The sequence below is a fragment of the Gorilla gorilla genome, chromosome 2, assembly GCF_029281585.2.
Source record: "Gorilla gorilla gorilla isolate KB3781 chromosome 2, NHGRI_mGorGor1-v2.1_pri, whole genome shotgun sequence".
Taxonomy (NCBI): Eukaryota; Metazoa; Chordata; class Mammalia; order Primates; family Hominidae; genus Gorilla; species Gorilla gorilla.
The window spans coordinates 173,740,728-173,745,373 of NC_086017.1; the positions used below are offsets into that span (position 1 = coordinate 173,740,728).

General features: G+C 35.2%; 1 long non-coding RNA gene across 1 annotated transcript; it reads left to right on the forward strand.

Annotated features, from left to right (window-relative positions):
• The first annotated feature begins 226 nt into the window (after positions 1–226).
• On the forward strand, positions 227–1,517 carry LOC134758018 (uncharacterized). Its single transcript, XR_010132707.1, has 3 exons — positions 227–315; positions 1,339–1,371; positions 1,458–1,517. It is a non-coding gene; the product is annotated as an uncharacterized lncRNA (long non-coding RNA).
• Positions 1,518–4,646: the final 3,129 nt, after the last annotated feature.

The following is a 4,646-nucleotide window of genomic DNA, read 5'->3' on the forward strand; positions in this document are numbered from 1 at the left end:
CCCCAGCTAAAGACGAGGGAAAAAGAAAGGAAATATCATGTCCTTTGACTCAGTATCTCCTGTTGAGCTTTCCTCATGGCACAGCCATATGAAGGCAACTGTGTTTGCCATCAGTAGTACCCACTCCATTGTTTACTTTTGTGTGTATGACATCACAATGTATGAAGGAGATAGGAGCATGCTACTTCAAATGTGCTACTTTCGCATGTTAGTCATTTTGAGCTGAAGGCATTTGGGAAACATCAGATGCAGGGAAGGCTCTCTAATCTATTCTTTTCTACCTAAGAAGAGGCCATAAAATGTCTCATGAGAAAGGTATTCTCCCCATACCAGAATGAGAACATCCTTATCACCAGAGACTGGGTATCAACACTGAAATGAATCTATACAAACAAACTTACCAAAATAACTCTTACCTTCAACTAATTTTACCCTCCACCCCCATTATTTGTCTCCTAGTCACTTCTAGGAGTGAAAAAAACTTATTGCCCCAAGCACCTTTGTCTTGTATTTGATCACAAATTTAACATTTCTTTGTCTAAGAGGTTAACTAGCTTTCTGTTCTAGTGACTTCTTTGAGTATTCAAGGTCCCATATATGTATAAACATTTAATAAAACAGGAGCATTTCTCCTATTAATTGGTCTTATGTCAGTTTAATTTTTACACCCAGCCGAAAATCATAAGAGAGCAGAGGATTTCTTTTTCTCCTCAAGAAGTACATTAAGCCCGCCTTCTTCACATCTATAATGATCTTGACTTTAGAAAAGCCATGAAGGACATTTTTCCATACTTTGTCTCAGAATGAGTATTTGGATCTTTCTGACAACAGTATAGAGACTAACGAGTCTTTAAAGAGAAATGGAAGCATATTTAAAAACCTGTATTTTTCCGGGCATTTCAGTATTCAGTGGATCATTTGTAGCCCACTAGTGCTACCATACCATAAAATAACCAATGGTATCTATAAAAATAAGTAAAAGAAAAAGGTTAGCATGAAAGAAAAATTTTCCTCATTTACATGACAAGAAGTAAGCACCAAAGAAGGCTGAGTAGAATGACTGCACTAAGAAATAAAACACAGAACAGAACTAAAACCAAACACAAGTAAAATGATACAGAAAGAAACAACAACAGAAAAGACAATGTCTTGATCTAGTGTCTTAGGTGGAAGATGTGTACCTCACTCTGTGGTTAGCCTGAGTTATGTTCTTGGGATAACTCTTATAATTTCCAATGTCTTAGGTTTACAGAGGACTTTCTGAGAATCTATAGTTTTAAAGCTCTCATTGGTATAAAGACATAGATGATGACGAGTGAAAATCTTTTGTCTTCTCAGATGAAATTCATGAATCCAAGGCCTTATTTCTTGGTGAGTAACTACTATGCCAGTAGTTGAAAGTATAAGTTTTTTTTTTTTAATGTGATCCCAAGAAATATTTTTTATGTCTTTTCCAGAAGATGAAGTCCCCAGGTTTTCAAGCATGTGGAGGCTACCTGGAAGTATACTGAGGAAAGGCAGGTTGTATTTCAATGCCCTATGGCTCAGTGTATTTCCTAGGTCCCCTCAATACTTTGTCATGTCGTCTTGAATGAATGTGGAGTTCAAAATTAGGGGAAAAAAATACTGAATGTCACAGAATGACTCCTGATTAGTTTTATGTGAGAAGCAATGGTTGTTGGAGATCATAAGGTCCATAGGTATCACAGTCGTGTCAGACTGTTTGACAGTACAAATTTAAAATTTCTGTTGGTTTTCTGTAAGCTTCCTGAAAATTGAGGTGAAAAAAAAATACAATGTCTTTACCAGTGGCAAGGCCTCCCAAAGCTCTTTCCTGCTGTCTCAACAAAGTGGTTGCCCTTGTCATTAGCATAAGAGGTTGGAATTTCTTAGGATGAAAACTCAAAATATAACAACATTTTTGCTTCCACCATGACCATACCTGTCCAGCAAGGTAAGTTTTCAATTCATCTTTAGAATAAGAAAACAATTTATTAAAATTTTATCCCAGGCATAGTTTTATGAAATCTATCTAGAGGTTTTTAAAAGAATCCTGAAGCTTGGGTTCTTTCCATGTTATTCCCTTGCAGTTTAACAATATTATGTTGGTGATATATGAGAGATTCACCAGAGATAGCCTTAGTAATATTGGTAAAGTTTGCCCAGTGACGTTGATTGAATAAGTGGATTTTTTTTTTTTTTGGCCTATGGTGAGTAATTTGATGCAATGTTTTTTTGTTTGCTTGTTTGTTTTTGGCTTTTTTTGTAAGACTCCATTTGATGCTATGTGGTGTTATCAAATGTGCTAAAAAGGCTGGTGGCGATTAGAGATTACAATTATGTTTTCCCAAATATCTCCTTCCAGATTCTGGAGAAATTGTTGACATTTCATAATGGGCTCTTTGAAACTCTCCAAAAAGCATTTTGGAGTATTATAGGACAAGGTCAGTGAATGCTGCCTACATGGTGTAATGATCAGCAAAGACATTTCTTCTCTATTATTCTTTTTCGTATGAGCCATTATCTTTATAGATTTAGGCAGTGTAGTGCTTGAATATCTTTAATATGTTGGTCAGTCTTAATGAAGATTCAGCTGAAATCAATAAATCCTGTTATTTCCACAACATTCCAAATTATGGACTATGTTAAAAAATAATAATAATAATGAAATTTAAAAAGCATTTCTCCTATGAGGAAATATATTACCTTCTTAAATTTTTCATTTCAATTTATCAATTAATTAATATTTACCGAGACAGAGTCTTGCTCTGTTATCCAGGTTGGAGTGCAATTGTCTTATAATGGCTCACAGCAGCCTCGATCTTCCAAGATCAAATAATCCTTTCACTTCAGCTTCCCAAGTTGCTGGGACTACAGGCATGCACCATCATGGCTAGCTAATTTTTTAATTTTTTTGTAGGGATTGGGTCTTGCTATGTTTTCCAGCCTGGTCTTGAACTCCTGGGCTCAAGTTATCCCTTAGCCTCTGCCTCCATTACAGATATGAGCCACTGAACCTGTCTTCTCTTATTTCTCAATATTCAGCAAGCTGCAATGAATGACAGGAGTTATGCAATCCAAACAGAGTTTGTCCTGTGAGGAGAAATATCCTAGGGGTTAGTTAACATCTTTTTTATTGTGTCCTGCCTATTATTTTCATGTTCCTGTCATAAAGTATGGCATCTCAAAATGCAAGACTAAATAAAGTTTCCAGTGAACAGATTTTTGATAAATGTACCTGGAATATGAACAGCTTTACATAGAGATAGGAGAGCACTTATGAATTTCCTCTTATTTTGGTAGTAAAAGAAAAGTTGGATGGAAATGTGTGAGAACGAAAATGGTATAAGAATTTTTGCTTCCTAGGTATAAATCATGCCCTAGAGAATTTATTTATTTTTATAATAGTAAAACGTAAATTTGGAATTTTAAGATTCTTTCTGAGCTAAAACAGCAGATAGATTGCTGTAATCAGTTTTAGATACTCACCTCATATAAGAACATACCAATAGGCCATTTGCATATTTGGACAAGAATAGAATTTAAGGGAGATTGAAGAGTCTTCAAAGTTCTGGCTAAGGGCTTATAAAAACTAGAAAAGTACTTCAATGAACTCCTGAGAAGTAACTGTCCTGGTATATTCTTCTGTTTTCTGTAAAAAAGAAAGTGGATGTTTACTTTTTGTTGTAAAGAGACACTAATTGTAAAGGATATAGGCCAGGAGACAGGGAATATAAGTGGGTTATTAGAAACAGACTCTGAGGCACAATTTATGTAAGAGTGTCAGGAGTTTAAGGTAGATATTCCCTGTCTATATGTATCAAAGTGTGTAGGGTTTTCATTTAATATTTAGGCAATTTTTTTTTTCTGTGAGTGTTTAGGATAAAATAGGAAACGGGGCACTTGGTTCTCACTAACAGCTTCATTAATCAGCTGCCTAATTTTATTTGTCCTTCAGCTTCTTATTGAACACAGTATATGGACAATTGTTTACCCAAAGTTGTTTTCTGCTTACAATTCTACAGGTATCTTTACCAAAATGCTCTCTTCCTTGGTATATAATGTCTAGATGGAAGCAGGTACCTGTTTTGTATATAAGGTCATCAACATCGATTTTTCCTGGGTCTTATTCTCTTTTTATTCTAAGGCTCTCAAACTACTCAGAAAATAATTGGAGATTTGGCAGGAGGATTATTTCCCATTCCAGGTATTGCTGCATTTAAAATTTTCTATTTCTGGCTTAAGGTTGGTCACACACCATGAAGAGAAATGTTGGGAACATCTGTTTCAGAATTTACACCTGATTGTTACATAAAAGTATTAAATAACCTGTTCCTGAAGTCTGCTAAGGAACTATCATTTTGTTGGCAGAACTATATTAAAATATAATCTAGTTTCACAATAAAGAAGTTGGAAAGAGGCTCCAAAGACATTATCTAGCTTTTGGAAACCAGTTTAAATTCTTATGTAATAAGAAATCTCTTGAATCAGTCTTAGGATTTTTCTGCTCAGCATTTGCCATCAATTATTTGCATGTGAAGTTCTTTGTGTTTCTAGAACTGTTATAAATTCTTCTATAAATTCCCATCCATCTTTCTAGGTTTTGGACTCAACTAGCCTTTGCCTGTGGGCGGTGGCTCACACCT